At 38.1% G+C, this 16834-nt stretch overlaps 1 pseudogene; it reads left to right on the top strand.

Annotated features, from left to right (window-relative positions):
• Positions 1–2265: 2265 nt before the first annotated feature.
• The window catches only part of LOC132180533 (beta-amyrin synthase-like), a 29204-nt pseudogene continuing 14635 nt past the window's right edge, over positions 2266–16834 (top strand).

The raw sequence follows: 16834 nt of genomic DNA, 5'->3' as shown, positions 1-16834 counted from the left end.
GAAATGATTGATAGACCATTCGAGGTCATGTCCCTTTTATTTGTTTACCCCTTATGCGACCTATTTTTTGGCTTTTGTTAAAGATATAAAGGACCGAATCACTTTTTTAACTCATTTTTTGTTATTGGTTTGTATTTTAAGCATTTTAGTGTTTTTTTTTTTTTTGTTAGGAAGTTCGGTCTTCCCATTTTCAATCCCATGTAATCCTTCCTTATTTGATTAAAAAAAACTAAAAAATTGTGTTGGCATGGTCAGTGGTGCAGCCTACGTTTGCGTAGGGCGCATTGGTGTTGACTCTAAGTTTTTAATGATTATAGACTAACTTATGTAAAACATGGATTCTTTTTTTAAAATTATAAATTTTCTTCTTCGTATGTTGATAGCAATCCTTCTTATATATGCATGTGGTCCTCTAATTAAATATTTTCATTGGGAATTATGAATTATTATTATTATTATTATTTCTATATCTGTTTATAAATAACGAATATTTTCACAAGATTTAATGAATTTTTCAAGGTAAATTCATGATAGTTTTCTACTGATTAATATGTACCATATTAATCACAAAGACTATCCTGATATTTTAAATGAAGGATGCATGGGGCCGGGAACAACGTCAGCCATGCATGTACCATGAATTTTGTGATATCTACCATGCATTCACCTTTAAAAATCAAGAGAATTTAGATCTATAAATAATACGAATATATATATAGCTAACTCATTGAACTTCATTATAATAGTAATTTAAATTAATCATGAAGCATGAGTCTTCCCTAACAAAATAAAGAAAATTAGTTATCGAAAAAAAAATTTCCTCTCTCTCTCTCTCCCTCGAGACACTCTCTGCTAGAGTTTTGTCATGAACCCCTGTTCTCCCCCTCCCCCTCTTCCCCCTCATCCTCTTCTCTCCACCCCCCCCCCCCGGGTCCTAGAACTAGCCTATTTATTTGATGTCCCTTGTTCTTTGAGTGTTTTCTTCATCTCCCTCCCTCTCCGCCCCTTTTCTGATTTTAGGGTTTTTTTGGAGGCCGATCTTCCGTCCTACTCCATTCGCCACGCCTGTTGCTGGGTCGGATTTGGCTTCAGTCCGTGTCGTCCCTGCCCGATCGGTCGCCCATTGCCTGGTCCACCTCAACGCGTGCTCCACCACCTTGCTACCCAGATCCGCCAGTGCCCATCACACCATTTGCACTGGATCCGTCTCTCCGGATGTGGTTAGATTTATTCGGTTCTCTCCGGCTGCTTTTTTTTATTTTGTTTCTGGTTGTCTTATTTCCTTTCCTTTATGTCTATCTTTTGGCATGCATTTTGGTGTGTTGGTTTTATTGCATTGTCTGTTTGTCACACTTTATTGGTGATGCTCTAGGGGGATTCACTCAAACTCCTCCTCCAGTTTGTTTTGTGTGCGACGCCGATCTCCTCCGAGCCCACTCTGCCGCCCACCGTCCGATGTCGAGTCTTTCCTCGTGTCCCCCTGCGATGAGCTCCAACGCCACCTTCCACGTCATTTTCCAGCCAATACGCAATCGGCTTCCTTCTGACTGCCGTTACCTGCTTAGTGTGATTCTTCGGTTTTATTCTCTTTATTTCCCAGTACGCTTTTATTTCCTATTTTTTTGCTTGTAATAAGGCTTTGTCCCCTCTCAATCTGCGTGTGTGGTGTCCTCTGGGTTATTTTCTGTGGTCGAGACCTTTGGGTTGTGGATATGAACGTTATCCTGACTTTCGGGTCGAGGAGAAAGAGTTTCGGTTGGGGGTTTGTCTACCTTTAGTTCCGAGGAATAAGCACTACTTATGCATTAGTTTGAATATGTTTCTCGCAGATCTGTTTTTTAATATGTAGATTAGTCATGAGTTAGTGAATTGGTTATGGGTCTGAAATGTAATACGTCATCTGTGATACTTGTAACCTCGTAACTTTGGCTATGGTTGCTTGTAAGAGCTTTATGCTCATGATTTCTATGAATGAGACTAATATGGATTCCATTTCAATAAAAAAAAAAAAAAAAATTAATCATGTACTCTTTGACCTTGAGGAGTTTCCATATTTATAATTCATCACTGCCCCCACATAAATCTAATACACCTAGTTAATTACGATTATGGTTGCTTTAGTGTTGGTTATAAGTTCGTTCTATCTATCTATCTATCTATATATATATATATATATATATATGATTGGTTACTATATATAATAGCTACATGAAGCAGAGAAGAAGAGAAGAGAGAAGTGATTGAAAGAAACTGATAAGGAAGAATATGTGGAGGCTTAAGATAGCAGAGGGTGGAAAAGACCCTTATATCTTCACCACAAACAACTTTGTTGGAAGGCAGATATGGGAGTTTGACCCTCAGGCTGGTACCTCACAAGAGAGGGCTGAGGTTGAAGAGGCTCGTCAAAATTTCTATAGCAACCGGTTGCACGTGAAACCTAGCAATGATCTCATATGGCGAATGTAGGTATTCCCATCTTCTCTCCATGACCTATACCAATATCATTTGATCCTCTACACTAAAAACACCTACTTTCCTGTTCCTGCCATGGTCACATGCAACCTTTCCCATAGCATCAACATCTGTGTCATGGTTATTTAGTACTTCTGTAAATTTTATGTGCCATGGAACTAGGAAGTAGGAAGGCTTCGAACAAGGTCACATGTAAATTTTCTGAGCTCCGAATATATATGTTGTACAATAGCTTAATGACAAACAACATCCATAAAATCAAATAATGATTCATGTCATGTAGAACGAAGAATGAGCTGGTCAGATATGGCATATGATTGGTTTGTGTAAGTTCATAGGTCGTGTCAATAATTAGTACTAGCCATAGCCACATCTGCAAAATGCAGATATTCCTTTTAGATATCCATATTCACATCCGCATTATAATATGGAGATTTGGAAAGCTATTCATGTATATTTGAGGAGTAAGTATTTTTGCAAAGATTCAGGCGTAGATATCTTCCAAATTCCGTTAAATCCTTATAACCAATGCTTGAATCTTTGAATTTTTTTTTTTTACAATAAAAAAAAAAATAAAAAAACATAGGTATTTTGAAAATTTTGACAAAATTTAATGAAAAATCCTAACATAGGGGGTACATCGCCAAAAATTGAAAGTTCGATATTATAATTGAGAGTTTTTAAACTTTAATAAAATAATTTTAAAATGCATGAATGTTTAAAGGGGTTTTGTGAAGTTCCCCTTATATATAATAGCAAAAGTATGTGCCTAAAAATATAGTCACCCGCGGAGCCAAGGGGAGAGAGGGCACAAATGACCCATGCTCCATAGGCTTAAGGGAATGTATTTCTCCTCCACTTCTGAATATAGAGTAATCTAGCAGCTTTAAAATTCATAATATCATGAGATACCTAATAATTCATAAATTATTTACTCTAATATGACCATTTTCTTTGTCAAAATGATTGCAGTTTCTTAAGGAGAAAAACTTCAAACAAACAATAATTCCCTTGGTAAAGGTCGAGGATGGAGAGGAAACCACAAATGAAAAGGCCACAGCTGCACTGAGAAGGGCCGTCCATTTCTTTTCGGCCTTGCAGGCTAGTGATGGCCATTGGCTTGCTGAAAATGCTGGCCCATTATTTTTCCTTTGCCCCCTTGGTGAGACTCATAATTATTGTTAGAATATATTGTGATATTATGAGAATATATTATAGCATTGATTGTAATTAACAAAATTAAATCAAAATGAAATATAACCTGATTTGATTTTATCAATTATACCATTTTGTATTATCTCCCCATCCCTATAAATAGGGATCATTTGTATTGTAAAATTATTCACTTAATAAAAGCATAATATAACCCTTAAAGCTTTATCTGTGGATGTAGGTCATAGACTGAACCACGTAAAATTTTTTGTATTATTTAGTTTATTATTTTCGCATTTGATATTCATAACATTATAAATTTCTTCAATTATTATCATTTTTTTCTTTAATAAGTGTCATCATTGTGATCACCACATAATCAAACATATATTTTTTTGGGATAATCACATAAAAGTATACATCAGGGAACTTTTTGAGATATCGAAATAAATCATCAACAGCATAACAAACTTTTACTAATGATATTTAACCGAGAAACATCTTCTTAGATTGACAAGGCTATGAACAGTACCATTAGATCAAAGACAACCTACCTACCTTTGACTTGTTTTGGTTTTCATCTTAATGCAATTGCTAATTGTATTCTTTTTAACGGGAAAAAAAATGCAGGTAATGTGTTTGTGTAAATGATGGTGATCCACTCCCAGACCCAAGTCTCTATCGTCATATTGTTGGTGCTCTTCAATACTGCACTCTTACTAGATCGGATATCTCATTCTCTGTCAACAAACTTTGTTAATTTCATATCAGAGGGGTCACCAGCCCAATCTGAATCGCAATATGCCCTGAGATGCAAAGAACCTTTGGAGAAAGACAACCAAAAGTCAGCAGTTCCTTTTAAGTAATGGAGGACCCGCTTCGCATCACCTAGGTGGGACGTGGTTGGACAGTGAAGAAATTGGCAAAGTTGGTTGACAGAGAATGAGATATCCGGTCTAGTAAGAGTGCAGTATTGAAGAGCACCAACAATGTGACGATAGAGACTTGGGTCTGGGAGTGGATCACCATCATTGGCAGTAAGTCGTTTCCCTGAGGTACATGGGGCTGAGTATGGTTTGGCGCCAATCATGTTTACGCGATGCAACAAGTCAATAATATACTTGGCTTGATTGAGGTGGATGTGCTGATTGTCACGATGAACATGAATGCCCAAGAAGTAGGATAGGGTGCCAAAGTCCTTCAACCTGAATTCTGCTTGCAAACTTTGAATCAACTCATTAATAACAGAGAGGTTACTGCCAGTAACAATAATATCGTCAACGTATTCTAAAAGGAAAATGCACACAGATGATTGACGAAGTAAAAACAGTGAGGTATCAACTTTTGAACCAACAAAACCTCTGTCTAGCAAAGCCTCTGTAAGACGATGAAACCAAGCCCTAGGGGCCTGTTTGAGGCCATAAAGGGACTTGTCTAATTTGCAAACATAATCAGGAAATGTTGAATTAACAAACCCTTGCGGCTGTTCCATGAAGACTTCTTCGGTAAGCACCCCATGCAAGAAGCATTGGACACGTCAAGTTGCTTGAGTGGCCAATTAAAGTTGAGAGCAAGTGCCAAAACCAGTCGTATTATCGCTGGTTTGATCACAGGACTGAAAGTCTCTGTGTAGTCTAGTCCATCCCTTTGTTGGAAGCCCTTAGCCACAACGGGCTTTGTATCTATCAATGGTGCCATTGGAATTTTGTTTTAATTTATACACCCACTTGTTTTTGATAATGTTGCGGTGTTTTGGTCTGGGGCAAAGAGTCCAAGTGTTTTTTTCCATTAAAGCTTGAAATTCTTGGTCCATGGCAGCAAGCCACTTAGGATTTGAAGCAGCTTGGTTGTATGTGGTGGGCTCACAGGGAAGAGAAGCAATATGATAGGCCTTCAAGGGATGTTTGGTAACGTTGTAAAGTTGAAAATCAAGAAAAGTCTTAGGTTTTCGGGTTCCTGTTTGAGACCGAGTGACCCTATGAGGAATGTCGGATGTAGTGGCATGGGAGGTGTCACTAGTTGGTTGAGGAAGAGAGGTAGGGACATGCTCAGTTGGTTGGGGGGAAGAGGCAGGTATAGGCTCAAAAACAGTAGGGGTTGTCTTAGGTGGTGGTAGAGGGTTGGTTACTGGATTTGAGGGTTGCCTATGTATACCATTGAGAAGGAGGTCACTGTCCGGCTGTGAGGAAGTACTAGAGTCCATAGCATGAGGTATGGCATTGTTAAGTATGGGCTGAGTGAGTGGCAGATTAATATCATGTGAGGATGCAGTAGGATTGTGAGCAACAGAAGAGGAAATTTCATGTGAATCTATCATAACAGGAGTAGGATCAATAGGCATGGAATTAATAGAGAAGAAGTGAGAGGGTAAGAGGACAGCACCTTGTGACTGAGAGGAGTCCCTTGCAGGCAGTGAGGTGGCGGCTGTTACTTGCGCAGGGAATACAATCTCATCGAATACCACATTCCTTGAAAAATAGACCCTTAGAGTTTTGGGATCCATGCATCTATAGCCTTTGTGATTGGAGCTGTAGCCTAAGAAGATGCACTGTTAGCTCTTAAACTCTAGTTTATGCTTGGTATATGGACGAAGCAGAGGATAACAAGCACATCCAAATACTCTCAAGGAGGAGTAATCAGGTTCTGCCTGGAAAAGCTTGGTGAATAGTGTGAAGTTCTGAATAATTGGGGAAGGCATGCGATTGATGAGGAAGACAGCCGTAAGGCAAGCTTCAACCCAATATTTGGGAGGTAAATGGGATTGAGATAGCAAAGCCAGGCCTGTTTCAATGACATGCCTGTGCTTTCTTTCAGCAATCCCATTTTGCTGGGGTGTGTGTGGGCATGTAATCCTATGAAGTATGCCATGAGTGGAAAGAAATTGTTTGAAATGATAAGATGTATACTCTCCACCACCATCGGTTTGTAACTTCTTAATTTTGCAAGTTAACAGATTTTCTATCAAGCATTTAAATTTAATAAAACAATCAAGCATATCTGATTTTTGTTTGAGAGGAAACAGCCAAGAATATCTTGAATAATCATCAATGAATATGGCATAATACTTGCATCCACTTATTGAGAAAACAGGGGATGTCCATATGTCACTGTGTACAAGTTCTAAAGGAGAATGAGTGACAGTTTGTGATTTAGGAAAGGGTAGTTGTCGACTTTTAGCAAGTTGACAATCAACACAAACTGTGGAATCAGCCTTAGAAGGTGTCACAGGAAGATGGTTTGAATTGATTATTTTCTGAAAAACCTTTGAGTGTGGATGGCCTAGACGTTTATGCCAAATGGAAGGTGAGGTCTGTACTCCAATGAATGCTGTGAGCCGTTGGAGTTTATTCTTTAAGAAGTTCTTCAAGTGCACTGGATAAAGGCCACCTTCACTGGGCCCTTGCAGGAGAATCTCCCCGGTTAGGTTGTCCTTCACAAGAAATAGGTGTCGGTTAGCTTAAAGAAACAATTGTTATCTTTACAAAATTTCTGTATAGATAACAAGTTGGCAGATGCATTAGGACAACAGAGAATGTTTTTAAGATGCAAAGTGGATTTTGGTGTATGAAAGGAAGTGGAACCAGTATAAGTGATTGAAAGCCCACCACCATTTCCAACCGTGACTGCTTCACCTCCATTATATGGTTGCTAAATGGAGAGGTTTTCCAGATTGGCAGTGATGTGGTTATTGGCTCCACTATCTGCAAGCCAGTCATCTTCCTCACAAAGGGCATTGGATTGTGTAACCATTGCAGCCAATTTTGTTGGCGGATGTCTACCTTGGTAAGCATAGTCCATCCGGTGGAAGCAATCTAAAGCTTGATGGCTGCTCTTGCCACATATCTGACATGCAGATCGATTAGTATTTTGATTACTAAATTGACCAAAAGTTGTTTTACTTGGGTGTGAAGAATTGGCGGAGTTAAAGAATTTCTTCTGGTTGAAATTCTTTTGCTGCTGATTTGAAAACCGAGGTTGGTATTGCTTCTGGTTGTTGTTGAAAATAGGGGCTTTGCTGAATTTGGATTTGCGGTTGTTGTTAGTTCCCTTTGAGGAATACAAGGCAAATGTGTTGGCTTCAGTATCAGCAAGTTGGTTGTTGAGCAGCTGTTCATGGCTGAAGAGTTGTGTTTGAAAGTCCTCGAGGGACATGGGAACATCCTTTGTCATGAATGAGAAGGAAGATATGAAGGCATTGTAGCGTGGAGTCAATCCTCCTACTAGATAAGAGATGATGTCTTCATCATTTACTGGCTTTCCAACCATAGCCAGCTTGTCAGCCAAAGTTTTGGCTTCATGCACATATTCTGAACATGTTTTGTTCCCTTGGCGCAAACCCTGCAATTGATGCCTTAGATCTTGGATGCGCGTCTTTGAAGGAGCAGCATACCGATTGGCTAAGGCAGTCCAGACCTGTCTTGAGGTTTCTAACCCATAGACAGTTGAGAATACTTTGTCAGATAGGGTGGCAATGAACCAATTGAGAAGGTATTGATCCTTCTTTTCCCATAATACAAAGTTGGGATTTAGTTGGTCAGGAGTGTCCTTAGTAGGACTTGGAATGAAATTAGGTGGGCATGGCTCAGTGCCATCAACAATGCCCATTAGGTCATTCGTGCGAAGGATGGGTCGGAATTGATAAACCCAAGCCATGTAGTTGGGGCCTTCAAGGATGATTTTGGGAGCAACATGATTGATATTGGGTATGGAGAAGGAAACTGTAGTGGTAGCAGTGTTTGGGGCGGAAGTGTTGCTAATAGTGGTGGTGGTAGTGTTGCTAATAGTGGTGGTGGCAGTGTCGGAAGCAAAAGTGTTGCTAGACTCGGTCATTTGATCGAAACTTAGGTTTGAACCGTGTAAGGCTCTGATACCATGCAAAGAATACAAAGGATATGAAAAACCACTTTGGAATGAATGATCCAAGCATGAATGTATATTCCTTTATATAGTTGTACAATGGTTCTTAGTAAGGTAAGTTACAATGAATGTATCCCTATACAGCAAAGGAAAGTATCAAAGGAAATGATAATAAGGGAGAATCATATGACCGTTGCTCTGTACAAGGCAACTCTGTACAATATCTAGGAGATTTGGTGAGCTGGTGATTGTGCAATGAATTGCACAATCACTGGGCCATGATGCTTGGGATTGAGAATCATCATGCAATCAACTGATTGCATGATGTTTGGGATCTTTATTGTTGATTGCATGATCTCCTTGATATGCTGTCTTTACAGTTTGTACATTACAAGACATCTTAATCTTGTGTTCCTTGCTGAGTATCAAAAGGAAATCCTCCGATACATATACTATCATCAGGTGCATATTCTTGAAAGCTTTACGTGTTAATTACACAAACAAGATTAGACTGTTTGCTGAATTACTTGCTTTCTTTCCTTTGTGTGAGTATGTGTGTTTAAACTATCATCTTTAGCAAGTATGTTGTAACTTTTGCATAATTAATCTAGAATGAAGATGGTGGCTGGGGATTACACATAGAGGGTCATCGCATCATGTTTTGCACGGCTATTAGCTACATTTGTAAGTGTATACTCGGGGAAGGACCCTATGGTGGTCAACAAAATGCTTCTGCAAGAGGGCAAAAATGGATCCTTGATCATGATGATGTAACACACATACCTTCTTGGGAAAAGACCTGGCTTTCAATACGTATGACCATATTTCATAAATCTAATATATATAGTAGGCATTTGGTTGGTGTAACACAAATATTCACTATGTATGATGATTGGTTGCTCATAATTAACTATACTATGCATATTTTTCCTTTTGTTGTAGATACTTGTTGTGTTCGAGTGGACTGGAACCAACCCAATGCCTCCGGAATTTTGGATCCTTCCTTCATTTCTCCCCATTCATCCAGGTTAATTTGTACATATTTTCTTACTACTTCATTGTATTTCCTAAAAATGTGATGCAGCCTAACTTGGTAGGTTGCAGCGAAGAACAACAATAAAGCAGCGGATATGTAATTCTAGATCTTGAGTCTATCAATGATCTGAGAATTATTCTTGAAGGAAAAAAGAGGAATAAACCCAATTATGAGTAATTCTTATTAATAAAAATCAATAATCAACATAAACTCTCATTTCTCTGGAGGCTATAAGCATATATTTATAGCCCAAAACCCTAAACCTAATAAAATATGACATAAATACACACAAAACCCTAAACCTAATAAAATAATGAAATAAAGACTCTCAAAACCCTAACCCTAATAAAATAACAACATAAAGTCGGCTAGAAAATAAAACAAACTGATGATGCTCGTTCAGATAGAACATATGGTTGTTCGGACGGCCACGACAAAAAACCATAAAGAAACATAGGCCGTTTGGACGGGACTCCGAACGGGGTCTCCTGCCAGCCTTCCAAAACTGCACGTTTGGCTTCTGTCCGAATTCTTGAGCGATCCGATTTGCATGATCCTTCCCTGGTTGGAGAGAATTTGACCTCGATTTTAGTCGGTTCTTTGCACGGTCCTTCGAATGCCCTATCAACTCGTTCCACTCGCTCTTCCTCAAGATCAAAACAAGACAACACCCCACAATAAGCACGGTGTTTTTCATCATTGAAATACTTTGAGGGTTGTCGTGAAGGCCCCACACACCACTTGACAATTCTTCAAATTTGTTGTACTCCTTTCGTCTCTTCTCCCTTCCACATGCTATGAAAATACTAAAGAATGGGTCAGCCATTGTTTCCCTTGTGAACATATAATTTTCCTCATTTGTATAAAACTCATCATAATCATTGTTTGGAGAGTTTAAAATATCTTTAACACCAAGGAAATCAACATAATCAACCTCTTCACCATTAAAAGTAGTATATTCACCTGGAAGGTCTTCATCAACCTCTTTATAATCAACGATGTCATCCGTGGGCTCTTCCTCTTCCAATGGGTTCTCTTCTTCGGGGTAGATGCCGTCAAACATAGGACAAGATGATATGCAAAATATTTACCTAAATTAATAGGTAAATAATTGTATGTTTTACTTGCAAGTGCAAAGGGTCAACATAGTATTATATGGTGCAAGTACAGGATCATTCCCACGAGGATTGCTGAATTTATATTTAAAAATAGATTCCTTAAGTAAAACAAAGATTGATTATTGAAGTGATGATAATAAAGGGTAGGGCTTTGATATCCACATCTAATTATATTTAGCTAATATAACAATATGCCAATGCTTTGATCAAGTTATGCATATCTAATGTTTGTCAACCTTAGGGCATGACGTATACTCCTAAGGCTATAGATTTTCCTAAGTAACGAGTTAGGTATGACGTATACTCTTAACTCTTTTCTTTCCTAAGGGATTTAACATGATTTATACTAAGTTGTTCCTTAGGAAGGCATATGTTCTATGGAAATCGACAAACACATGAGGCCTAGGGCATGGCATATACTCTCGGTTCCCCATGTTGATTAACTAAAGAATCCGATGTGGATTACTTTTGTTACTTATGTTAAACCCAGGACTCGGCCATCCAAATTGATTTAACTAACTAGTCCGTACCACATGCATATGTTGATCAGGCACACACATATGAGGAATTCATGCAAGTAGGCATTAATCAAGTTAAATAACACAACAAGATCATCACAAAGGCGCCAATATTGAAATATTAACAAAACATAACTAGGGCTTCAATCAAGCCATACTAATTAAATTAACTACACATAAAATTGATGTTAAACATCTTCATAAAATAAAAAGAAAAGAAAAGAAAGGAAAAGAATAAACCCGAGACTTAAACTTGAAGAGCTCCTATTCTTCTCCTTACAAAGTGTGTCTATTCTAGAGGCTTAAGGGTCTATTTATAGGTTTTAGAAGTCCTTGGCAAAGTAGTAAACCTAGGGATTTCGTAGGGTTTTGAGACCTATTACAATTGGGAGTTGGAAAACCCTAATATGGAAAGAGTGACACTTTAGCCGCCACTTGATGTGTCTCCTGCGTACGGGTGCGATCGATCTCAGCCCGTGTGCGCTCGATCGCAGGTCTACGATCGATCCTTCTTCTGGCATGCGCTCGATTGCTCCTGGCTTACTTTATGCTGTGTCCTCTCGGGTACTGCACTCGATCGCAGGTACCATGCGATTGATTGCAGTGTCAGGGAGCTCCAATTTTCTCCATTTTCTCTCTTTGAGCCCAAATCGTCTAGATTTATTTCCTTCCAAAAGTCTGCAAAAGTATGAAAAACACAAAAATGAATTAAAATGGCCTAATTAACTAAAACCAAAGGATTAAAACATGCAAGTTAAGGGCTGAAAATATGAATATTTTAGCACTTATCAGAAGACCCTTCTTCTTCGTACTCTTCCTCTAGGTCGGATGGCAAAGGTCTTTTAATAGGATCTTCCTCATTAACATCGTCATCATAGGTTGGTGGGGAATCCCAATCCATGAACCCTTGGGAAGGATCTTCAACATTTTCATACTCGAACTCTTCATTAAGGATATCAGATTCTAAGAACTCTTCATAAACGGACTCACCTTGCCTCTCCACATATTGATTGGATAGACGGATTTGAGGTTGGCGAGTAAAGGTCAAATTGGCCTGTCGTGGACTCTCCGCCTCATCCTATGTTTCCCTAAACACCTTTTTTTTCTTTTTTTTTTTGTAGAAATTTTCTATTTTTCTTGTCACACCAATAGACCCTTGTCTCCAATTCTGTGATTTTTGGCCCATAGTATACTTATCGGCCAAAAAGGCGACTCGCATGTATTTCAATAGTGTCTCCCAACTATTGATCTTCAATTTGCCTTGCTGCACCCTATTTTGCTTCAGTTGCTGCCACCACACATCAACTTTTCCTCGGAATGTGTGTATCACCAAAGAGATTCGTTGTTCATCGGGTACCCCTTAGAAGTCAAGAACCTCTTCAACAACTAGCACCCAATTCAGAAATTCTTCGAGTTGTAGATCCCCATAGAATTCTGGAATATTGAGTTCGAACCCATTCACCGACCTATTGGCATAAGCTTGCGCATGGTGCTGACGTCCGTGCATTTCGCGCTCCGCAAAAGGGTTTCCAGATCCATTCCAATGTTAACCACATGTCATATACTTGAGTAGTGAGGTATTCAATTTGATCCCTCATAGCCCTAAGTCGATCCTCCGTGTGTTGCCAACGTTCAACGATAGATTTGCCTTCTGCCTCTGCGAATCACGGTCTTGGTTAGCGACGACAACCGTTCGGCCCACCACTTATGTGTCGCAGGCGAATTGCCGGTTGCTCCTTGAGAGCTGTCTCCGTACGCACGTGCACCTTATTCATGTCTGCACAATGGTCATTCCTCTCCATTCATGGAAACTAATTGAGCTCTGATACCAACTGATGCAGCCTGACTTGATAGGTTGCAGCGAAGAACAACAATAAAGCAGCGGATAGGTAATTATAGATCTTAAGTCTATAAATGATCTAAGAATTCTTTTTGAAAAGCTAAATACTCTCTAGGTTTTGAAGGAAAAAGATGAATAAACTCAACTATGAGCATATAACAACATAAAGTCTATAAGCATATATTTATAGCCCAAAACCCTAAACCTAATAAAATATGACATAAATACACCAAAAACCCTAAACCTAATAAAATAACAAATTAACGACTCCCAAAACCCTAACCCTATTAAAATAACAACATACAGTCGGCTAGAAAATAAAACAAATTAACGGCACCCGTTCGGACGGGTCATATGGCCGTCCGGACGGCCACGACAAAAAAACATAAAGAAACATAGGCCATTCGGATGGGACTCTGAACGGGGTCTTTTGCCAGCCTTCTAGAACTGCACGTTCGAACAATCGTCCGAATTATTGAGCAACCCAATCTGCAGCAAAATGTTAGTGTACTTTACATCCTAATGGAATGTTTTTGAAATTATTTAGTTTAATGTTGAAAACTTAGTGTTTGACTGAAAAAAAAAAAAAAAAAAAAAAAAAAAAAAAAAAAAATTGTTACCTTTTTCTTCTCTTTGATAATTAAATTTCCTACACACTACTTATCAATTGCCTATTCCCCCAAAATGCAACTAAAATGTGGTGCTTTTGCCGCATGGTGTACATGCCCATGTCATACCTATATGGGAAAAGGTTTGTAGGCCCAATCACACCTCTCATTCTTCAATTGAGGGAGGAACTCTACACTCAACCTTACAATGAAGTTAATTGGAAGAAAGTGCGTCATCTATGTGCAAAGGTGAGTTTACCATAATATTTTATGCATTGTTGATAATTGCTCATTGTTACATATGCTTTTCAATATTCTTCAAGTGAATTGATTTTGCAAAACCATTGTTACAGGAGGATCTCTACTATCCCCATCCTTTGCTACAAGATTTGCTATGGGATAGTCTATACATATTCACTGAGCCTCTTCTCACTTGTTGGCCCTTTAACAATTTGGTAAGAGAGAAGGCTCGTTATTCAACAATGAAGCACATTGATGCCGAGTAGAACTAAGATTGTTCTGGTAGCACATAACAGCAGTAGAAGCTAAGAATTGAAGATAGAAAAGGAAACTCAGGAAGAGAGAAAATACCAAATAGGAAAGAAAAAGTCTCTAAGTGCCCAAATAAGCAAACAGAGAAATAATTCTGAAATACTTAAATTTAATTGATAGTATAAATTGAATTGAAAAACAACAAAGACTAAATGCCTTTATATAGGCTAGTCACCTCCTAAATTAACAAGGAAAAGGAAATGCAAACCTAATTAGAAAAGGAAAACAAATCATAATAGGAAAAGGAAAACAAATCTTAATAGGAAAGGAAAAACCCAATCCTTATTGAAAAAGGAAAACTAAAACACACATGCATAATTTAAATAACAATTTTCTAAAATTCCTCCTACATTAGTCTCTCCATGTTGGAAAGAACTCGCACTCGAGTTCAAATCATTTTTTCCTCGATCTTTTGGATGTCCAATTAATCCTTTCCATCTCGAACTTCTCAACATCAATGCAACTTGATACCAGAAGAGAAACAATTTACAACCCATCACAATATGACTGCGAATAGTAGTTTGAAGGCTCTTCATATCATATTGAGATATTTCAATCTTCACACGGTATTCATTTATCCTCTCCCATTTGTGCGGCATATAAATCTCCCAAAAATGGTCAACTATTTCTTCCTCATTGAAAATAAAATTTTCCTCCACCTCTATAAGATCTTCATCATCGACATATGTATCATAAGTTGATGGAGAATTCCAATCCACAAAACATTGAGAAGGATCTTCAACGTCTTCTTCATATTGAAACTCTTCATCAACAAACTTAACTCTGAAGTCTAAGTCTCCATGTCGTTCATCCCGAACACGCTGTTCCCAAAATAGGACAGGCTTGTGATACGGGTTCTCGAAATTGGATTTTGAATTGTGACCGTCAATATCGCAATACATCTCCAAGTTTTGCGCCGCTAGACGCTAGGTTAACTCCGCAACCCGCCTTTTCAAATCTTCAGTCATCACGTCTTGTATACTGCGCTCATGGTAAGGGACTTCCTCATTCGGAACCTGTCCATGTCGACCACGACCATTAGTCATGATAAACTAATGAAAAAATTCATCCCCAAAAGATGCTGAACTCTGATACCAATTGACGCTGGGCAGAACTAAGATTGTTCTGACAACGTATAATAGCAGCAGAAGCGAAGAATTGAAGATAGAGAAGAGAACTCAAGAATAGAGAAAATAACAAATAGGGAAGAGAAAGTCCCTAAATGCCTCAAATAAGCAAACAAATAAATAACTCTGAAAGATTTAAATTTAATTGAAGTATAAACTGAATTGAAAAACAACAAAGACTATATGCCTTTATATAGGCTAGGCACTTCCTAAATTAACAAGGAAAAAGGAAAAGCAAACCTAATTGGAAAAGGAAAACAAATCCTAATAGGAAAGGAAAAACTCAATCCTTATTAAAAAATGAAAACTAAAACACACATGCATAATTAAAATAACAATTTTCTAAAATTCCTCCTGCATCACACATTCATTATGAAGATGAGAGAAGTCGATACATCACCATTGGATGCGTGGAAAAGGTAATCTTATCAAACAAAGCAATGGAGAACATCTATTTGGGCTATATATATATATAACAGTACCCCTAAAACTATTTCATTGAACAGGTCCTATGTATGCTTGCATGTTGGGTTGAAGATCCAAATGGCGATTATTTCAAGAAGCATATTGCTAGGATCCCAGATTACATATGGGTCGCTGAAGATGGAATCAAGATGCAGGTCAATTGCAGAATCTTTTGACTATCTGTTGAACATTTGAATTCCACTTCATATTGAACAATGAATGAAGAGATTCCCTAAACTAAATTTCTTTCTATGGTTGGTTTTGTAAATATAACTATTCAAACTCGAGGATAAAGCCCTAGCTCTTGTTAATTTTCTAGCTTCAAGTCTACAAGCCCGAAGTCTTTGCAAGGAAAAAGAAGGGATTGCTGACTTTGATATATGCAATTTTTATGCAGACTTTTTGTAGTCAAGTGTGGGATACCGGTTTTGCTATTCAAGCTTTACTTGCTAGTAATCTCATTGTTGAAATTGGATCTACACTTGCGAGAGGGCACGAATTTATAAAGAAATCTCAGGTTTGATTTTCAATTCTAAAAGCATCTCTTCTCCATAACATTCATCAAATCTACCTTTTTGCTTAAAAAATAAAAACTATCCAATATTCATTCAGACTAGTTATTCCATTGTAAAGCTCAAGAACAACCCTTCTAGAGACTTTAAAAGCATGTGTCGTCACATTTCTAAAGGATCATGAACTTTCTCTGATCAAGATCATGGATGGCAAGTGTCTGATTGCACTGCAGAAAGTTTGATGGTAATTAACTCTTTTTAAATGCATCAATGGGGTAAAATTTTGTACCTTCTCCGTAGTTAATATGTTACTCATCAAATTCGCTTTTATTTCAGTGTTGCATGCTTTTCTCCATGAAGCCACCAAAAATTGTTGTGAGAAAATGGATCCCGAGCAATTTTATGATTCTATAAATGTCATACTTTCTCACTACAAAAAAAAAGGCCATTTTTTGACGTGGCAAACAGTAGGAATTTTTTGCCACGTCAGTAAATACTGACGTGTCAAAAGTGGCACGTCAACAAATTTTTTTTTGACATGCCAAAAGTGGCACGTCAACATTTACTGACGTGTTGA

The sequence above is a fragment of the Corylus avellana genome, chromosome 8 (genome assembly GCF_965113065.1).
Source record: "Corylus avellana chromosome 8, dhCorAvel1.hap1.2, whole genome shotgun sequence".
Classification (NCBI taxonomy): Eukaryota; Viridiplantae; Streptophyta; class Magnoliopsida; order Fagales; family Betulaceae; genus Corylus; species Corylus avellana.
Note: the sequence above shows the minus strand (reverse complement) of the source record. Positions and strands in the feature narration are given on the sequence as shown.